This window comes from Rattus norvegicus, chromosome 19 (genome assembly GCF_021556685.1).
Source record: "Rattus norvegicus strain SHRSP/BbbUtx chromosome 19, alternate assembly SHRSP_T2T, whole genome shotgun sequence".
NCBI classification, from domain to species: domain Eukaryota; kingdom Metazoa; phylum Chordata; class Mammalia; order Rodentia; family Muridae; genus Rattus; species Rattus norvegicus.
The window spans coordinates 14,585,093-14,607,412 of record NC_141552.1 but is presented as its reverse complement, the minus strand read 5'-3'; the positions used below and the strand labels follow the sequence as shown (position 1 = coordinate 14,607,412).

Here is a 22,320-nt window from a genome sequence, read left to right as displayed (position 1 = left end):
GCAACTGCACACAGTTGCAAGCTTTATTAATCCCTATGTAGCTGGGAATATGAATAACTACAATTTTCATTTTGTCAAGATACCATAAGATCATTATTCCCAGGATACCAGGAACAACTGAGGGAAGACTAAACAAAGAAATACGAATAAACAAAGGCTTCTTCTCAAAATATTCATATAACAAATCACCTATCTTATTATAATCAAAATATACTCACCATTACCGAGAGAGCGTTAGAACCACTTCCACAGAAACAGGACACAGAAGAAGATAGCTTAAGGCCAAGTGAGGAAAACATTTTCTTCTCCAGGGTGGAATTCCAGCCCCTACTTGTATCTGTCACCAGGCCTTTCTTGACCCTGCCTGGGAGCTGCATCTCTATGTCTTAACAATTCCTCCTTTTTTCTTTTGTTTTAAAAGATACACTTTCCATAACATAGCAAAAGTCTTTGTAGGGGTTTAATCATGTAAAAATAAAGCAACATAATACATAATGTACATAAGATTATGGCAAAACTAGCTCCTCCCAAGCTATGGAAAATCCTTTGAAGCCAAGCCTTGGGATCTAATCCTGTCAATTGATCATCCAATAATTTAGCTATTTACATAGGGGTAGTATCTTCTAGCTGTTTACCAAAAGACATTCGAGCATCGTATTTCAAGGCATTAATTACTTTTGTAGCACTTTCATTACCTTCCAAATGGGCTTGAATTAACTTCCAATCATGTTCTGTATCATTATCCATATATTTATTAACACAAAAGTAGTAGGATTTCAATCATATCTTAAATCCTCATATTTTTCAATGAATAACTTCTTTCGACCCAACCATTCTACTGTTTGTTTTGAAACATCTACTTGATGTTGAAGTCTAGTATCAGTTTTAGTTTGCTCTATCCATAACTCATGTGAATCTTTATGCCAGTCTTCAACAAAATGCTTTGTCTCAATAGATGTTTTTAATGCTATGCTGGAAATGGCTGCCAAAGTAGCAAAAGAAATAAGACTTAAAATAGTAGGTACAAACTCCAATAATTCTTTTACTGTTCCTCAGCAGATTATTAAAAAAATCAATAATCATATAATTAAGAGGATCTTGAGACCAATGATGTCTCAAATTAACAGGCATCCATACATATATTTTTTGCTGAATATCATAATAGAATATTGATTTATATTAAACTAAATAGATGAATTAATACATGAATACTAATGACAATTAGTACAAGCAAATCCATTAGCAAAATTAAATCTACCTATTAAAAAGAAATATGGCATAGGAATACAAGTAGTAACCTTTTCTTTCTTAAATGTTGTAAAATTATACTGAGAGGCAGATTGAGCAGTCCCAGAAAAGCTTCCATTAGCAAGCACAGCTTCTTTTAATGCAGTGACAGTCTTCCACAAATGAGCTTGAAACACAGTAGGATCTTCCACAGAGGCCAGTCGGTTATCAGCAATGCCTCCATCTCCACACTCCATCAGCAAGCATCCATTAAGGCGTTCATTCTCCTCTCAGTTCATCCTGGTAACATTTGACAAATCACAAGTGGTAACATTCCATTCTGAACATGTATTAATAATTGGCCATAAGGACCCCAATTTATTCATTTATCTTGAATAATTTTTCGAAACATGCCAGGGCAGTATTTCCAATTGCATGGGAGATATTTTAAGCCTACATAAGTAAACCAAGCACAAATAGGATATACTGGCTCGCTAACAAATGTAATGTTATTCCAATTTTGGTTATAGACCAAGCTGTCAATCCTGGAGACTGTAACAATTTTTCCTGGTAATCGCCAATTTTAATAACCCATTTGTAGGCCTGGTCTCTTTCCTAAACACAAAGGCATCTTTAATCCAGCATAAGGAAAATTATACAAAGCTCCATCACGTCTATTCAAAAGGTCAAATTATTCCAAAGAGATGACAAAATGCTTGGGGTGGTGTATAAAACCACATCTGTTTCCCCGCCAAGTAGCAGGTTCAAATAAAGGTGGACAAGGAATATAAGCCTGATAACTCGCATTGGCCACAACAGAAGAAACCGTGAGTAAAGCACACACTGCTAACAATACGTGCTCAGCAGTAAAGGACTTTCCTGTAGGAGACAACATAGTTTTCCTTTCAGTGCTTAATCGCCTCACCTAGGTAATGGGGTTGTCACTGCATCGATCCTTCTCCGTTGTCGTTTGGCGACACTAAGAGAAGCCAGGGCCTCAGTAATGGAGGACACCTCCTTCATCTCCGGAGAACATCCATCAGGAGAGAATGTAGCTGGTTTAACTGGATTCTTCTGAGGGTAGGGAGCGGTTCTTATCATTCTGTGCTTGGATCCGTCTCCTGGGTAACCAGAATAGTCTCCCATCCTGTAAGGAGACAAAATCCTCTCCCCTACATACAGTAAAGTCCCTTCCTGTCAATCAGCATCTCGGGCAATTTTTATCCATATTGTCTGTTCCATGCCTTCAGGGAGAAGTCCAATAAAGTGTCTATCTGCTCTGCATATAACTTCACCTTGTGGTAAATTAAGAAGAGTAATAAAAAATAATGCTTATGCCAATATTACTCTGGGACTGGTATGCCAACTCCATTCAGGCTGTGTAAGGTCATCTCTTTTCCTCCTTTTTAATTTTATAATTTGTCATTTCAGGGTATGGTGAACTCTTTCAACAAAAGCTTGTCCTTGTGGATGGCATTCTATACCAGTAATATGTACAATATGATATCATTGACAAAATGGTTTTTTTTTTTTTGCTCTGATTGGTATTTTATTTCTCCTTTACAAGTTCCACATAATAGACAAAGGCTTATGGTAACATTGTTATCTTTGCTGGAAATGATCATATAATCATTTTAAAAAGCACAAATGTGCACATACAGGACTGAGGTTTCTGCAGCCTGTAAACACCTCTGTGGGTTTAACAAGGAAAAAAAGCAATATACTGACAATTCAACTGTAACTCTTAGAAAAACACCGGTTTCCTTACCAATCACGAGTGTCCTGTACAGGGACCTATCATCCCAGATGGCAATGAGTTCAAGCCTAGGGCAGCCAGGAGCAGCTCCCCATACCGGGTCAGAAGACCCTCCCCACCCAGCACTTCTTCAAGTGCTCCTTAACCTCATCACAGGTGACAGCAGTCACCCCAAGAGAGGACAGAGCAGCAGACACAGTGGTGGTGGTTCCCAAGTGTTGTATGCGGCATTTCACATCCAGCGTCTCAGGAACGTGTCCATGCAAGCATGCGTACCATTCTTTAGACTGCTCCCCTCATTTCTTGAGTGAGGGGACCAGGCCTTCCTAATTCACTTTTGGTGCCTGGAATAACAAAATATTTCACCAGAAGGGGTGCAAGCAGTGCTATCTGATAAGAATACGAAGAAGGAAAAAGCAGATATCTTAAAGAAAACATGTGTTCTACTCACACTAAAATGTCAGACCAATGCATAATATACTGCAAAGCTGTAACACAATACGGCCAAACACAATGTTCAAATATTGAACTGTTCAAGCATGTGAAGATCATCTTCTGAAAGACAAACTGGGTTCTTATTTTGTAGCTACCTTTGTGTAACTTCAACTGCTGTACCTCAACAAGGTCTGACACTGTCTTGGTACTTGTTTGGAAGTTGGATGAGACAATGTAAGCTCAACAGTCAACTCCCGGGATCTCCCAGCGCTCATTTTCAGCATTCATCCGAGGACTGGGCATCATCTTCATCCCTCACTTCTCGGTATCTCCCTGAAGACTCCCCTTCTGGATTGTAGCTCTGCATTGTAATATTCAGTCTCTCAGCTAGTTTCTGTGCTGCGAGCTTTGCCCGCATCTTCTCATAATTCTGCTTCTGCTCTTTCTGCAAAGCCAGTGACTCTTCTATGGAGAGCAGCTGTGCAGGCAGGGGGTGGAGCAGAAGAAGGTGAGCTGCTGTGACATCATCAAGATGCTGCCTAGCCCTGCATAGCTGCTCTTCTGAGGAAGCAGGAGACTGAACCCTCTGACAATGACTTGGTGAGTCACTCTGTTGTGTGGGTAACACATTGGTCTTAAACTTATGAGGAGGGGGCACTGGGTTTCTAGCTCGCAGTTCTATCACTGTCATGTAATGAGGCTTCTTAGGAGTCTCACTCTGCAGTTCTGGAAAGTTCTCAGTGCTGGTGTTTTCTTCTGAGGGTTCAGTCTGGTCTGCAGTTGTGATCTTTTGCAATTTAGTGATAAACAGACTGTCGACGCTGCTGGAAACCTCTTCCACTTGACTTGAATGCTGGGGGAGTTGTTCATTAACTTAAGATGGGGGAGCCTGGGCTGTGATGCGGACAGACGGGCTGGTACTCACTGTGCAGCCAGTCTCCAAAGTCTCTTCATTGCCTTTGTGAGTGAGCTGTGTAGGTCCCTGAGTTTCTGAGGTTGTTTTAGATGATTCAATGTCTACTGACGAACATTCAGGAACTAATGATGAAGTATCAAGCATCAGGTCAGAATTCTGGGCCTTGTCTATGTCGGTATCAACTCTTGTGGTTGCTTTATGCCTTAGCTTACAGTCAACACTAACAGGATGAAGTAGTTCAGTTCTCCCTCTGACCTCTTCACTTTCTGAAATGGCAGCTTTCAGTTTGGCAGTGGTGTCTGAGATCTTTTTACCTTTGTCGGGCAATTTGCAAATGAATTTTTCTTTGCGCAAAAGTCTCTCCTGGCGCCTCAACCTCTCCTGCAGCTCAGCCAAACTCTGCCGCCCCACGTCCTCAGGAACTGGGGGCTCGAAGCCTCAGGGCAGGGAGCACATTGTGCATGGGCTGAGGCTGGCCCCGCAGGCAGGGTTCCCCAGCAGGGCCCATGGTGGTCGCAGGTTTCGTGGGGGCCGCAACTCTGGAGCACGTGCAGGAGTCGCCATTTTCCTGGAAGAGCCGACAAAATTGTTTAAATTGATAAGAAATATATGTTGGTCCATAATCAGTTTTAATTTTAGAAGGCGGTCCCATAACAGCAGAAGTTTCCAATAGATGCTGTATAACATGAGCAGTGCGTACTCCTGGCAATGGTGTAGCCCATACAAATTTTGAAAAATTATCTATGCTTACATGTGTATATGAAAGGCGACCAAACTCAGAAATATGGGTTCCATCCATCTGCCACGATGTATTAGGTTGCATTCTTCTGGGATTAATTTCAGATGGAATACATTTTATAAGTGAAGGCTCACAAATACGACAATTAGCAATAATTTGTTTGGCTTCAGAATAGGGAACCTTATATTTAATATGCAAATATCCTGTATTGGCATGATTATGACTGTTTTCTTCTGGGGTAGCAAATGCCACTAATTGATCTACCATATGATTGCCATGTGTTAAAGATGCTGGCAATCTTGAATGTAATCTAATATTTGTAATAAATATTCTAGAGTTTCAGAATAACAATAGTCCTTTAATATGTGAGAATAACATTTAATATCGGCTTAGATGTAGAAACAACAGCAGTCGCAATATTCTGTACTACTACAACATAAGCTGACTCGGCTTTAATATTTTTACATCATGAGTAAAATCCAGCAATACATTAATTACTTCTAATACTTCATTTTGTTGAACTGACCCAAAAGAAGATTCTTGTCCCCAAAATTTATCTTTGGTCCAATAAGCCATCTGTCTTAGATGTTTGGTCTTAGAGCCATCTGTAAACACAGTAAGGGCAGATGGTAATGGATCAACAGAAATTAGTGTATTTATCACATTTTTTTTGTTTTCTTAAGCAATCCCAGAATTTACTATGGGGAAAATGAAATTCAGTATTTCTAGTGTAAGAAATCATGGCTAATTGAAAAACTTCAGACGTCTGCATTAAATATTCCACTTTATTTTTGCTTAATGAGAAAACAAAAGCAGCACAATCATATCCCCACAGTGTAACAGGTCTTTGTATGCCTTGCTGAATAATTAAAGAAATTTGTTCCTCATATGTTGTTAATGTTTTGTTAAAGATAAATTTAATATGTATCCATTCTAAAGGCAACTCATCTTGAGCTAAAGTGCCTATAGGATATTCAAGAGTATTTCAATGTATGTTAATAACTCTATCTGGATCAATATGTGCCAAATATGCATCTTTCCATTTTCAGAAAAGATATCCTCTTCCATGCCTTCATATAAGCATTAATATCCCCAGTTTCCTTTCTAGGTAATAATGCTCTCCTGTACTCTTCATTAGCATTTTCAAAAGCAAGCATTTTCAGCAGTTGTCCTCTAGCTTCCTCTCCTACCACTGTTCTTTCCATTGTTAATTTTAGTATACATAAAAACTTAATATATGGTTCATAGAAAGTTACTGCCTTTTTCAACCAACTACTATCTTCCTTTATAATAAGTTGGTTGGGCCACACCTTGAACCGATGATAGACATTGTCCCAGGATAGACATTCTTTATCAGCAGGTCTCAGGGTAGGACTGGATAAGTGACCCTGTGCTATAGCACTGTCCAGAGTGGTAAATGCAGCTTCTGAAGAGGAATGCAGGCCTGGCCTCTAGACCTCCATCTTCCAGGCCTGTCTGGAGAGCCTGATGCCCTGGCAAAAGAGACTCCTTCTCTCCAGAGGAGCACTGCAGTCAAATGACATCTCAGTGATGAAAACTACCAGTCCCCAAAGGCATGCCACTGAGCAGAGATAGCCTCAGTCATGCACCTCTGCCCATCCCCAGTTCCTCGTGTCAGTAACTCAACCCTTTCATGAACTAGATGGCAATACTTGAGGCAGGATGATCAGTAGTTTACTGGCCAATCTGGGCTCTATGAGATGCTCTCCCTGAAATCAGAGCCAGCAGGAAATTCAGTATGAAAGCTCTTTGTAGCCAAGCTCAACAACCCGGTTCAGAGCCTGGGACCCCACACGGTAGGATAAAGTGACTCCCATGGCTTTTTCCTCTACCTTCAACACTCATGCTTTGGAATGCACACCCCTACAGTGAGATCAATACACATGGAATAAAAGTTAAACAGAAAAATTAATGAAGACAATGCAGACAATGTTTTAAAGGATCCTGGGAGTCCTCACTCTGCACTTCCCTTTCCTTTGCCTTGGGAACATCACCTGCACCAGAGGCTGAGACTTCCTGCAAGAGAGAGAGGAGAGATGCACTGTTCATTCCACTGGAGCTGTGCAAAGACCAGAGCCACCTGTCTTTTCCTGATAGTGGGAGCTGGGCCCAAGTGTGGGCTACTCCTACTAGAGGCACCACAAGAAGAGGACCACCTTCCTCAAACCTTCCAGCAGGGCTGGGAGCTGGAGGCTTCTGGTATTGGCTTCTCCCTGCAGCAGGGGGCAAAACGTGGGCATATGAGGTAACATGGAACCCTGTAATTCTACAAAGTGCAGAAGATCCTGATGTCCCTCATGGTGCCCCAGAGCCTGCTCACCACACATGGAGGCTTCAGTAACATGGCCTTGTCCTGACCTGTGTGCACTCTGCATCCTCACTCTCTACCCCCTGCTTTTCGGCGTTGGAAGTCTCAGGTGTAGGAGGCGCCTACCATAGGCCTCTTCTCTCAGCATTTCAGCATTTTACATTTTATGTAGTTTGTGGTGTTCCTGTGCCATGATATGCACATGGAGAGCAGAGGACACAATGTGGACTCAGTTCTCTACTTTCACCAGATGATCAAACTGAGGCCATGAGGCTGGGTGGCAGAGCCTTTACCTGCTGAGCTGTGATACCCACTTGACCTTCACCAAGCATCCTTTGCTGTACACAGTTACATCAGCCTGTGACCCTCATCCTCCAGACTCTTATGAAGCAAACCCCATAGGTGTGGAGCTCTCATGTTAGCCAGGCCTAAAGGGGAAGGCAGCAAGCCCTTCAGGAACTCTAGAAAAATGTCTATACTGGGACTAAACTGGTGCTGCCATGTAGGGCTACATTTTTCCTTTAAAACAGGAGGATTTGTGGTGGTGGTGGTGTACACCTTTGATCCTAACACTTGGGAGGCAGAGGCAGACAGATCTCTGTGAATTCTAGGCCAGCTCCCTCTATAGAGCTAGTTCCAGGTCAGCTACACAAAAGAAACCCTGTTTCCATGAGTAAAACAAAGAAAGAGAAAGAAAGAAAGAAAGAAAGAAAGAAAGAAAGAAAGAAAAAAAGAAAGAAAGAAAGGATTTATATTTTGTATACAATGAGATGCCTGCATGTCTATACCTGAACCATCATGTTAACTATAACTCTTGTCACATCTGCATTAATTCAAATACTGAGGGCTAAATGGTTAAATATTAATGACAATACAATTGGGGGTGGTGCTGAAGAGATGGATGGTTTAGTGGCTAAGAGCAGAAGACCAGGGTTCAGTTCCCAGTGCCCACATGGTGGCTCGTATTAGCCTGTAATTGCAGTTCAGTGGAATCGTTCTGGACTTCATGGGCACCAGACATACCACATGGTGCACAAGCATTTATTAGGTGAAACACTCAGGCCCATAAAAATAAGTAAATAAAATATATGGTTAACAGACACTGTGATTCAGGAAGTTCTTAGTGACTTTGGTTATCATTTCTCTCTCACGGAGAAATGTCTTCCTCATGGCTCGGCCTCCCTGGCTTCTAGGACATTCCCTAGCTCTGTGGAGCATGAAGTACTCAACACCATAAGCCAAGCATTGCAAAGCCATCTGCACCTTCACTGCTACACCTTCACCATGGCTGTGTCTAAAGGGAGAGACTTGGAATCCCACAGATGCAAGGCCAAACCTGTTGGGCTATGTGAGCCCACCCACCCAATAGTCAGATCTACTCCTGTCCTTGGCTATGGCATGAGGCTCTTAAGACAAATTAATCTGAAGGATCTCAACAGCTATGCTGTTAGACCTCTCATTGCTCTGCCCGACCTACAAGCTCCTTTCCTGGCTGAAATTCACACCCGAACTCCTCTCCTGCCTCAGCCACCATCAGCTCTTCTACTCCTCTCCACCTGTGCTCTGAATAATCCACACTAAGGTGGACGTTAACCTCTTGTGGACCTCCAGACGTATGCTTGTGATTACTCTTCATTGGCTGTTTTGTATGGGTAGGCGGGTTCTTCTAGTCTCATGCAGAACACTGCTCACACATTTTGGATCTTACAACACCCTCTTGATTGAGAATCCTGACTAATGACTGACTGACCTTCCATGCCTGAAGTCACCCTCTGTCTCCCAGTCCAAGATGAGAATCCCCACCCTAACCCCATGGTGTCCAGTTTCATCTCAGAAGCTAGACTCTGCACTACCCAATATCATTTGGATCTCGGCCACTAATTCTCTGTTAAATCGTTCCTCTCTTCTTTAAAACAAATTCATTTTGTTGTTTATTTTTTGAGACAGGGTTTCTCTGTTTGGCCCTGGCTATTCTGACATGCTCTCTGTAGATCAGACTTGTCAGGAAACCAGATATCGGCCTGCCTCTGCCTCTTAAGCACTGGGATTACTGGATTGTGCCAGCATGTTTAATTAAAAATTAATTAGTGGCAGTGCATGTTGGCACATGCCTTTAATTCCATCCGTTGGGAGGTAGAGGCATTGTGAGTTCCAGGACAGCCAGGGCTATAAATTAACACCTTGTCTCAAAGAAAACAAGCCAAAAATGAAACAAAAATGTTGCAATATGGTCTTAGGAATGTAACTGAGTCTGTTCTTGAACTCTGAATCCTCCCACTTTCACTCAGGTGCTAATCAGCAGGCTTCTGTCTTGACTTTCACTGTGCACTCAGGGCTGCCAGGACTGTTACCTCTCCCGGTGTAACTCCTGACTCTCTCATCAGCATCATCACAAAACTCCTACTAAGAATTAAGGAAACCTGAATTCTAAGGAACAGTCGGAGCTCCAGTATTTCCAAAGCTCACTCTAATACAGATGGATCCTATGCTGCAGTAAAATGGTCACAGCTGGAGGTCTTAATTCCAGGACTTGGGACAGAGGGGTTGGAGGATCTTGAACTCAAGGTTATTTTTATGTTACATTGTTGCTCAAAGCGAGTTGGGCTGCTACAAGATACCCTGTCTCAAAACTATACCAAACACACCTAAAATGAAACAGAGGAGTTTGAGTGGGCACAGATGGGAAAGCTCGGCACTTTATGGCTAAGCCACCTGCTGCCAGCACCAAAGTCCATGCACAGCCCCAATTCTGAGCTGTGTCTGGGACCCCACTTAGGAGCACGCACCAAAGTAGCTCAGATCCAGGGCTTTTGGTCTAAGAGGAATTTAGGCAGTCACACTTTGGATGCCAGTTCTCCAGCTCAACTGCCTGTCAGCCCAGGATCTGGTCTTAGTCATGGCTTGGCATCCCTAAATTCCTCCCAGCTGTGCTCCGAACTCACCCTGTGCCCCGTTCTGATGAATCTGCCATTCTCCATGGGAGTAGCCTCAAGAAGTCCCTCACATCTGAAGCACCACTCTGAGTGCACTAAATACTGCAGGGGAGGGGCGTGGCCAGCAGAGCACCCACCCCTTTCAGCTGTAGAACATTTAGCTCTAGAGTGAGCACTGCTGTGCATTGTGGATCTTAAGCAGTATTCCAGCCTTGGCCTGGGAAGAGCCGTTGACACCCACACTTTCTGGGGTGACATTGTCTCCTGAGGATAGAGTCAGGTGAGGAGCGGCAACTGATGTTCATGAGAGACAAACTTTCTTCACCACCTGCCCATGCTGGCCCTAGGATCTGGGCTTTTTGGGTGACATGAGTGTTGAGCCCCCCAGGTAGATGGGTTTTCAGGGGTCAGGTGGTTATTGTCACCAAAGGTATCCACAAGGATAAGTCATACTGTACTAATTCCCATATTAGATCCCTTCTCATGGGTCACAGAGGTCGTGCTGGGTCCTAAATGTGGACCCAGGTTCCTGGCACTTTTGAAGAGACTGGTCACGGCGCAGGCTTCAGGACATTTTGTTTGAATTATTTTGGGGGATTTTATTTTTACTGTTGGGGGCAAACCTAGGGCTGCCATGTGCTGGGAAAAGGCTTTGCCACAGCTGTAGATCATCCCTAATTATAAACTCCTAAATTCTCCCAATCCTGGAACTTTCTAGGTCCCTCACATGATGCAACCTTTGGGGGATTCCTCACATAGAATCATGGGGTGGATTGCATCCCAAAGAGAGACAGTGGGAAATGTTCCCCAGTGTCTGCCTGTGGCTGTGGTGATGAGAGTGGATGTAGTGACCAGTGGATGGCAGGGCCCATGTGAAACCCTTTTGGTTTCCACTTGAGTGGAATCTTCACCATGCCTTTTTTTTTTCTTGAAACACAGGTTGGCCTGGAACTTACAGTCTTCCATCACTCTGACTCAGTTTCCCATGACTGGGATCACAGGCTTAAATTACTATGCCCATCTTTCTTTTTTTGTATTTATAAATGTTCTAAAAGCCAGAAGGATATAGAATTTAAAATTTTGCGGTCCAAGGCATTTCCAACAGGGGATTCTTGACCTAGGAGTGTCCAGACCAGTGTTTATTGTGTGGCTACTTCATTCCCATAACAGCTTATTTTTGACAAAGAGTTTCAAGGTGTGATGTCACTGGGCATCAGGCGGTGTCCCAAATAGCAGCACTGACTCAGGTTGTAATTTAGGCTGGAGAAACTTACTAGGACCCTGGTAATCCTAGCACCCTGGGGCCTCACATGTCCTTAGTCTGATCTAGTGATGAATCAACTGCTCTTGAGGGTGGATTGGAATTCTAGTCACTGTGAGGCAGGAGCATTAGTATCCTACAGCCACTCTGGGCTCCATAGGAAGACCCTGTTTCAATATAAAAGGGGTTACCTGCTAGTTCTTACTGTCTTCCCTGAGGCCTTCCTGCTGGAGTTAGAATAGCTGTCTCACCAAGTTGAAGTAGAGGGCAGAATGTTGGTGCCTTCTATAATGAGGACTAGTAACAGATAGTCTATGGAAATTCTAGAAAGTTCTACAGGTATTTATGTCCTGTGCATGGGAATTGCTGGCTTCCCTGTGTCCTTTGCCTTTAATTTGCAGTCCATGGGGCACCTGGGAATGTCCCAAAACCAGGCTGCACACAGGGCTTGTCCCATGATTCTCACTTGCACCCAGTGCCTGCCTGATTGTCATAAGTCTGACAGAGCCACTGTATGCTCTCCTGACACCTGCAGAGAGCACTATATGGGGCCCTACCATCCCCACACTGCCCATCAGTGTCTACAATGTCCCTATATGGCACTGAGATGATCTAAGCTGCTTCCGGCCTATATGCTGCATCAGAATCTGACCATTCCTAATTTCCTCCTCTCACACCTACACTAGAAGCCCTGTACCCACACTAGCCCCAGCTGGCCTGTTGCCTACTGACATCTCATGGACTCTGCCCCAGTCCCCTGCCCTGCCCTGCCCTGCCCCAATCCCCTGCCCTGCCCTGCCCATCCCTGCCCTGCCCTTCCCTGCCTTGCCCTGCTGTGCCCTGCCCCAAACCCCTGCCCGGCCCCAATGCCCTGCCCTGCCCTGCCCTGCCCTCACTCAGCTGACAATGTGGACATCTCAAGACAGTCACTGGACAATGGCTGACACACTTGTCTGAAGACTGGAAATGTTTCTCGATCTTGGAGAGGAAAGAAGGACCCTCCAACTACACTGGCCTCTAAGGAAGTTTATTCAGGTGAGGGATGACAGGGACTGTTTTGTCTCACGTCACACATGTCAGTAGACAATATCCTAGGTATTGGATGCCGCTGTTAGCATTAACAGAACAAAGCCCATAGTGTTGGGAAGGATAATAAATTATGAGTAGGATTAGAAAACCTCAAGCCTCTTCCAGGTCCTAAGAGAGCAAAAAATACCACCAAACACAGCATTAATGTGATAGGTTGGTTAAATCTAGTTACTAGATTCTAGTGTGATACCTATGACTTTTTGTGTCATGCTCAGCTTATAATGACTAGAGGACCTAAGCTTGAGAGTCACCAATGCCTCTCCCTTGCTTCTCCAGCTGCTGAGCATTGAAAAGCCCTAATGAGACAGCATCTGTTTGCAGACATACTGAATAAGTCTTCTGCACTTTATCTCTCTGAGTCACCTCCACTCTCAGTAAGTCAGTTTAATTCCATAAATTGTAAATGAGTCACGTGGAAAATATACTTTCTCAATACGATCACAGATTTCCATGTAAAAGGTGAAACATGAACTATCCCACCTAAGTTCTGGGCTTGCACAGACCTGCTCTGCAAAAGAAACATGTGGTCACAGCTGCAGTCTGCATTCACTATGGATGCTCTTGAGGACCTCCCTAAACTGCATAGATTAAGATAATTATCTTGCTTTCTATCAAAAGAATTCATTATGCCAAGTTGGCCTGTAGAAGGAGGCTAGTCTCTTCTGTATTTTATCAGATGTGCATAATCTATATGATCATCGATAGTAAGTGAAAGCTCTGTTTGGAATTGAAACTGAGTGATGCTGGAGGATGATGCTGAATGCACAATGAGCAGTGGAGGCACCAGAGCCCGGTGTGGATGCCTAGCAGGCTACCACATTGAGCAGGCACCCCTCAACCACCTGTACATACAAATCTCCTGAGATCTCTCTCCTTAATGGGAGATGATGGCGTCCATCTAGTATAGCACATGCCCTGGAAGGACAAAAGCTACCTACAGGAGCTGTGGTGATGGCTCACAGGTTAGAGCATCTGCTGCTCTCTCAGAAGAACCACATGGTCCCTAACAATCATCTACAATGGGGAATGCTATTCCCTCTTTTGGATCATGAGGGAAATGCACTCAGGAGTGGCCCAGACATACATTTGAAAAAAAAAGATCCATTGAGTTACATGATAAAAATAAATATAATCAGCAACAATAAAAAACACAGCATATGAATGATCAAATGAAACAGCACCTATAAAAACCTATTTCCCAAAATGACGTTGATGGTCATTATCTTTGTGGTTTAATACTAATGCTGTATTGTAAGAAAAACCGAGGCACATGGTTCTCGATTAGGATTATTCTATATTCCTTTGTGAAAGTTGTCATTTTTTCTGCAGCTCTACAGGCATGAGTGTGTGTTACTCAATATCTGGGCAAACAGTCAATAAGGAATGGGTGTTGTAGACTGATATAGATTAGGATGAGCAGAACACATGACAGCATGGATACAGTATGTCAGTGATTACATCATAAAGTGTGTGTCCATAAAAAAAGTCACATTATCCACACAAAAGACACTATCACCCTGTGTACAGCTTGGTGGCTTTAAATTCCCTATTTACTCATGCTGCCTGGACCATGCAAAGATCCATATCCAGCTGTCAGTTCTAAGTCTACAGGAGGGGAAAGGACCCTTGAATAAGATGGTCTTAAGAGTCAAGAGTTACAAATCAATTTTTATTCATAAGGAATACAATTTACAAAAAAAGGCATAAAATGAACAACTAAAATGGTATAAAAAATGAAAAACAGTAACAAGAATATATAACTATGAAATAACAAAAAGAAAACTTCAATGAAAATCATAACCAAAAATATTTCTTAACAGCATTTTCTTAATGAACATTTAGAAACACAGTTGTAGTGCTGTTTCTCCTCTAGGACGTGAGATGTCAAGGCAGTCCCCTCAGATGTCTCTCAAATGGTGTTGTCGATATGAGAGAGGAGAAAGACCTCAATGAGACAGGCTGGCATACGGATACATAAATTTAGGGTCTCTATACAATGAGGAAATTAACTGAGAAGAAGAATATTCTCCCCAAAAAAGTCTTTGACTGTTGAGGATTGTCTTCAGCAGGGAACTCCTGACAGAGAAACTCACTCTTCAGGAGGCTGTCTTCTTGGGATCTGTCCTATTCCATGTCTCCTGCAGTTCCTGAGACCTGGGAGGAGAAGGCAGCTATTAAGACACTGATTTAGTGGGGACACGCATACCAGGTGTCAAGTTGCTGCCTTCTGTCCCTTCAGCTGCATTGGACAGACAGCACTGATCTTTTCACTGAAATCATTGCTGATATCTCTGCAGCCTGGGGAAAGTCACCAACAAGCCTCACAGTACTGTGGGAGAACAAGCTGCTCCTCAAACTTCTACCAGTGAAAACCAAGAACGGGGAAAGGAGAAGAGACCTAACTGGGTTGCAGGAAGAAAGTAGAAGGCCACATGATACTGAGATCAAAGCCAATGACCAGGACTCATTTGCCATTTGCACTTGGTTCTTATCCCTACAAGGTGCTTCCAACCATCACATGACCCCTGTATGACCTTTGTCACACGACCAAGAACTCGTTCAAAACTCTTCATAGCATCCAATCTATGACAGGGAGATGCAGTCATGTGATATGTTATTCCTCTGTCACCATTTCTGGACTGCAGTTTCAAAAAGGGCAGAGAAGTGTACTTGCCCATAATTCAGTTTCTGAAAAGTGGTTAACATCCCAGAATACTTGTGCATAGACAGAGCAATGAATAACTCTATCACATGAGGTGGGTGACTGATTGGGTGTGGGGAGATTAGAAAGATGATAGGGGAAGCAAAGATGTATCCAATAGGCAAATGGTATCAGACATTGTTAATCTGACTCAGCTGCTTGTTCCTACCAAATTTTGCTGGGTCTGGAGGTTGCTGGTCTTCTCCTGTTCGTCTTCAGCATTCGGGTTCCACTCAAACAAATATCGCTCTAACTCCTTGCTCTCCTGCTTCAATGTGACCAACTTCTTCTTCATACATGCCTGGTCCATCAGGAGCCGGCTGTGCAGGTTGCTGGAAACACACTCTGCATAGTAAGATCCTGAAGCCTCTTCCTCCCATTCCAACTGCCAAATCCCACAAACTCCACCAGGACCCAGATACCCATAAAGACTTCATAGAATACATCTCCATACATGTAAGGCTGCTCCACAAACAGCAAACGGCCAATCCAGGGAAGAATAAATTGTTTCTGTGACCCAAGCACCTAACAGTCCATGTCTCTCCAAAAGAACAAGGAATCTACAACTATCCATGAAAGCCCAATGCATCTGGGCAACATCAATTAGTAGGCAGTAAACAACCACAAGAGGACAGTAGAACCAAGGGAGGTCATGCTAACCATGTGGTCCCCACATTGAGCTTTGTTAAACCTGGTATGACCCCAGAGGCCCAGGTCGGCCTAATAACACTCTGATGCCTGAATCAGTATAGTTCTATCCAGAGCCTTCTAAAGATGCATAGACACTGTGCTGAGAAGTCACAGTCTCTTATGGAACTGAAACTGAGTCCAAAAGACCCACGGCACAGTGATATTTAAACAGCAGAAGACATGGACCCAGAGCTGCAGGCTCTCCACTCCAGAACAAAGAGAGGCAGCAATGGATATTCCACAAGTGATGGGCCCTTTTGACCAGTACTTACCAATAGAAGTTAATCTCCTTCTTGAGCTCCTGAAATTTCTCACGATGTTCAATGTTCTTTGTGTCTAAGTTGTGCAGTAATGACATGACCTCTTTCTCCTTTATCTTCAAGTTTTCATAAAATGGATTTGGCCTGAAGTAGGGGCTGGCCCCAGGAAGATAGAACCCAATGAACATCAAGGTTTAGGATTATATGAACTCAGGCTATGTCTTGTATTACCCCAGCCCTGGAAGGACACTTTCTGAATTCTACATATTTGGATCTTCTTCAGCTTCAGAAACTTGGAATTGTGTGCCCAGGACAACAGAAGCTAAGCACCCAGATAAAGGGTTCCCTGGCTCACTTTTTTCAATCAGGAGGGCTGGATCTGCATTCAAACCTGTTATGCTGTGAAGAGCCTAGGCCACAGAGCTTACCCAACCACACACACACACACACACACACACACACACACACACACACACACACACACACATCCAGAAACCTCTGATTTCATTTTTCCTGTTTTGACAAGTGGAATGCTACAAGCCGAATAACTAATATTCTAGAGGCAGACAGTACACATAATTCTGGAGATGAGACCAGATATTGCCACAAACTTATAATCTGCCCAAGGCATACAAATGTATAGACAAATGTGACTACACAGGCAAAGAACTGTGCTGTTGAAAGTGGGGCTTCCAAAATAAAGCACTTACACCTCCATGAAACTATTATAAAGGTAAATCCTGAGGTCAAAAAACAGACCCCTAAATTCCAAAGGTGGAGGGATAGAGAAACATATAAAGGTTGTGCACATGCATGCAGAGCTGTGCACACACAGACACACAAGCTGGGGCACACCCACAAGAAAAGAAAAGTAAGGTCTCCAGCTCTGAAAAAAAGAACCAAAAAAAAAAAAGAAAAAGAAAAGAAAAGTAAACAGACTCAGAGAATGAGAAAGAGAGACAAATATGGAAAGAGCACAATGAGAATCAGTAGAAATGCATGCACCATTACTGTCTCAGAGTGTAAGGCACAGAGACAAGAAGGAGCAGGCCAGAGCCTCAGGCCTTCTACTTAAGCATTGATATGAACACTGTGGGACCTGTCACCTAAGGCTGCTGCCAGGAGATGATAGCGTTCAGTCACCTTCCTAGTAAGCACAAACACTCTCCACAAACTCACAGCACCCAGAACCTTGCAAAACTACCCCCTTCAAGGGCTTTCCAATTGTACACTGGGAACTCATGCTCCAGTGACTTTATCCCTGAAATCTTCACTCAGATTGCAAGTTCAGATTTTCAACAGGCAGAATCAGAGAGTCCATTTTCAATCTCACTCCTCAGTAAGGGTCAGGTTCTGAATCTCCTATCTATGGGAGATGAGGTTTAGAACAAGGTCGTTTGTTTGGAGCAATGCATACCTCTTGCTCATGGATCCACCTGTCACATAAAGGAGGCGATCTGTCAGCTCATTTCTCTCCTTGGTAGATAGCTCCAGTTCTCTATTCAGCCTCTCCTCTTCCTCGTTGGCCTGCACCTTGTTTAGGACATTTTCAGGTGATGACGTCTGTCTGCAGGCCGCTGTAGGTAGAAGAACACAAGTGAACCCGCATGGGGTGAATGCATAGAGCATACACAGACCACAGTGAGGTCCAAACAGGAGAACATGCTTGGAAGCCAGTGTGACTGCAAGGAGTTTGGTCTATGTGTAAGAGGCATCCTAAGTGGATCACAGTTCCCCCACTACTATATAGAGACCAAGAGATGTAAGCAGCCAGGTGTTCCCTATGCCCGCCCACACAGGCTTACAAGTACCAGAGAGATGCCTTCTCCAGGATTATTATCAGGTACGCAGGCTACAACCTGGTTTCAGGACCCTCACCCCTCTGGTTTCAGAAGTCAGATCATCAATTCAGCATCCACAATGACTTGATTGATCAGGGATACTCAGATATCCTACACTGTTACTCTAGTCCAATAACTTTGCATTAAAAAGTCATGTAGGGGGAGGACATGGTCAACAGATTTATTAATTCCCCCTACTGAAATGACAAATGCCCCAGAAGTGCCAATAGGTTACAGGCTCTTTCTCTACCTGCTCCATATAGTTTGGCTACTGTAGAAAAATATCTGCCACACAGAACCTCTAATATATGAAGGTAAGATTGGCCCCGTCAGCCAGAGGTAGTCAGAGGAGTTCTAAGAATATAAGGTCATGGCCAGGAGCACAATTCTCTCCCTCTTACTACTGTCAGATAGTCACTGAATTTAAAGAAGCAATGAAAGTGAAGTACATTGATGCCCTGTTTAATTCAGAAAAGTTATACCCTCCATGACTACTTATGGTGTTATTATATCAATTTAACATACCGAATGCACTGTAAAAGTAAAGACTAGAAGTTCACCCAATAATAGCATAGGCATTGCCATATCCTCCATGTGGTTATGGAGAAACTAATAATGTGAAAACCTTGACTTTCAGGAATTGTGATAATCATGGAATTCAATATCTGTGGAGATGTTCCAGTGGTTGTGGCCCATTACTAAAAAGGCCAGCTGAAGGCCCCCACACACACCCCTGACAGGAAGCTCAACATACACTGCCCAGAACTTACTCCACATTCCCCATGTCCTGTGTCCATCATTACCTTTAGGTTTCGTTTGCTTCACTCTAGACTCTTCTCTATCAACATCAACTCTCCCAAAGCGCCTACAAAGACGGGCAAACATGTCTGTGGATATATCCTTTGGACACTAAGAGAAAAAGTAGGGAATTGGTTGTCACAACGATACTGGTGACATCACAGGGATTCCAAGGTCTCTCTAGGAGACAATAGAATGTCCACGAAGGGACGGCTGATGTCACGGAGAACAGACTTTGCCTCCCTGCTAATGTTCTCCCTGTACTGAGCAAAAGCTGATGTGCCCTTTTCAGGAGACTTCCCTGTGGCATAGCCACTGAGCACCACATGCTTCCAAAGCCAAATTTGGCTCTAGGCTTGATTGGAAAAACCTAAGTCATTGCTATATATCTAAATGAGTGCTTCCTCCCCAATCCCTGCACAGAAATGTTTCATCCTACCTCAAATTCTCCTCAGTCAGCAATATTACCCATTAAAGATTACTGAGAAATCACACCAGTTACTATAAGTAGCCAAAGAGGTCTCCTGTCTCATCATGTGCAGGTGCATGAAATCACACCCAGAAATAGCCTGTAGGGTAGGTTGCGATGTGGGTGTTTATTATAGGTACAACCTGAAGCTTTGTGCTTAACATTTAACAGTTGCCACTGGATTCCTTAGGAGAAAGAATTGCATTCATTATGGTCCTGGCAACAATGTGGTGATCTGTTAGCAGAGGAAACTGAAATATTGGATCCACCAGTGAATGCACCCTCAGGCTGAGTGTGGGGCTCTCCTCTCTGCACCTAAGTTACCAAAGCAGGATTGCTTACAGGCCTCTCTAAGCTATAACGTCTGATTTCATCTGAAAAATAAAATAGTCAGCAATGTGTGTGTGTGTGGGGGGGTACAGCCAAAGGAGTTGGACAAGCCTAGAGACATAACTCAGTGGACAGAGTAAGAAACAAGCATCTTCACTCCTGTTTCATGGATCACCCCACAAAACACAAACACATCTATCCTACTAAAAAAAAAACAAGTTATTTTATTGAATGCATACACTAATACTGTTTACAGTATTGGTAGCAAAGCTCAGATTTTGGGGGCAGATCCATGACTTGAACTATCTTCCTGACAACATATAAAACAATAAATAAATAAATAAATAAATAAATAAATAAATAAATAAATAAGAAAAAACAGAAAAATAAAAAAACACAAAAAGCACAAGCCTTTCATGTGAAGTTACAGAAGAATGATCCAGTGGTCACTTCTGACCAGGCCATTTTAGCTATGACAGTGCATAGTGAACCTTAATTTGATGGGTCCTATATAAAGCTTTGTGCAATATTGTCATTTTAACCAACCTCATCTAGAACATACATAACAACACAGGATATGATCACAATGTCCTTGCTGTGTATCAAGTTATTTTTCTATGTCCTTCATTGTCAGGCATATTACAGCAACAATCTGAGATGGCTGGTAGACTTGGAAGAAAGTGGATATGAAAGATCCCCGTTTGATATCAGTACAGCCATTTCTTACGAATGAGAATCTTTTAAGCTGGCCCTCGCTTAGCCCCTACACATTAGACAATAGACCAGAAAGTACGGAAAGCACATTCCCACCCACTCTCTAGGAAGCTGCCTGACCATAAGAACAGAGGGTACAGAACATATTTACTGCAGGGCAATTAGAAGACAGGAAACATCTCTGGGAAGCTGACTGACCACTATAGAAGTGAGATATCCTTGGTACTGAATGCAGCTGTGCTATAGGCTGACATAGCTATAGCCTTGTCCTGGGAACTCCAGAAGAGAAACACCTGCCAAGACAGATATCCTTGGTCCTTGTCCTGGGAACCCCAGGATAAGAAAACATATATCAAGTCAGACGTCCTTCATACTGAAATAGCTGCATTGATGTGGTTACGGCCTTATCCCAGGAATTCCAGGACGAGAAACATCTGCCTAGTTATCCTTGGCACGAAATAGCTGAGCTAAGGAAACTGTGTAATCTTAACTGACATTTTAAGCTGTATATTTCTGTTGTTTGAGGCTCCTCACATCCCTCCTGCGTGAGGACCGTGTCGAGCCCCAGTGCATTGGTATCCCAAAGTAAACCTCTTGTTTTTACATCAAGACTGAGTCCTGTGTGTTCATGGGGTGGTGATTGTCCTCAGGACTGGAGCGAGAGTCTCCTCTGTCTGAGGGTCTTTCAGATAAAGCTATAGTTTTGGGTTACACACCTCAGCTCTCATTGGCTAATGCTGTCCTCACAGTCCTTGGAGGCCCCTTTGTAAGACTACCTGTTGGAAAGTGGAAGCAGCTTTATTTGAGCTCAAAGTGAACAGGACGAGCAACGTAGAGAACAAGATGGGGTAATTGAGAACCTGTCTAAAACCAGCACTGAAACCCACCCTCCATTCAAAGCATCATCTACCAATTCTTGAATTTTTACCATTCTCTGCCAACCAGTCTTTCATTCAGGAAAGGTAGAAAAGAACTGGAAATGATCTTTGTATTCTAAGGACCTCGATCTGTCTTTCCTTAGGTCCACGTGAAGAACAAATGAAATGGGTATCACCATCTGAACAACTTAGTATCACCTACTCAGCATTTCTAGCCTAATACTGTTCCTATGGCAATCTCAAGCTTCCCTGAGTGTTGCTGCCCCAGCAAGAAGAATGAAGTTCTATGGTCAATCCCCAGTGAACCTTTCAAGGGGTTAGAAGAAAGCCATCAGAGATACTGCACTTCTTTGTCCTTCGATTAAATCAAGATGATACAACGTGAATCTAGTGTGCTATTCCACCACACATCTTCCTCACAACCCCACCTATCTGAGGTCATTGCTTGGCAGAATTCATGCCCCACCATCTGAGATATTTCTTGATTCATTGCTGCCAAGGGCCAGGTTTCCTGAGTTTTGTTTTTTATAGAATTGGGTGTAGTCAATCATAGTTGCCCTCTGTAAGAAATGACAAATATCTATAATAACTGAATATTCTGAAGGTTTTTATACTGGTTTTATTATACATATAACTGTGAAACGGAAAACATACATATTTCATCAATGAAATGAGTAAGATTGATTTAATGAACAGAAAAATGGATGGTACTTCAAAACTTCCATGATTACATATTATCTATTTAATTCCCTCCACAATAGCAAGAAACGGACATTATTATTTACTTAAACCGAGAAAATATTAATTGTTTGGCCTGCTTTTCTGAGCTTCCTTAAGGTTTAGTTAATTGACAGAGCTGTGGTTTAAAATTAGGGTCCATATTCTTCTGTTTTAAATGTGTGCCTTTTCTTTCTATTTTTTTCTCCATCTTTATTAAATTGGGTATTTATTATT

The 22,320-nt window shown here is 43.0% G+C and overlaps 1 protein-coding gene and 1 pseudogene across 4 annotated transcripts in view; one reads left to right on the top strand and one right to left on the bottom strand.

Moving 5' to 3' along the window:
- Window positions 1-446: 446 nt before the first annotated feature.
- Window positions 447-4,790, bottom strand: LOC147998827 (DNA-directed RNA polymerase II subunit GRINL1A pseudogene; annotated as a pseudogene). Its single transcript, XR_015643769.1, has 2 exons — window positions 2,153-4,790; window positions 447-1,527 (listed from the first exon to the last, which is right to left on the bottom strand). The product of XR_015643769.1 is annotated as a DNA-directed RNA polymerase II subunit GRINL1A pseudogene (transcript).
- The window catches only part of LOC147998825 (uncharacterized), a 127,081-nt gene continuing 108,716 nt past the window's right edge, over window positions 3,956-22,320 (top strand). For 2 of the 3 annotated variants that reach the window (XM_087595481.1, XM_087595482.1), the window contains exon 1: window positions 3,956-4,018. The gene's annotated coding sequence lies outside the window, so the exon portion shown is untranslated. Of the gene's footprint in view, window positions 4,019-7,097; window positions 8,515-22,320 lie in introns of those variants that run through there. The other variant, XR_015643770.1, reaches the window with a different exon arrangement.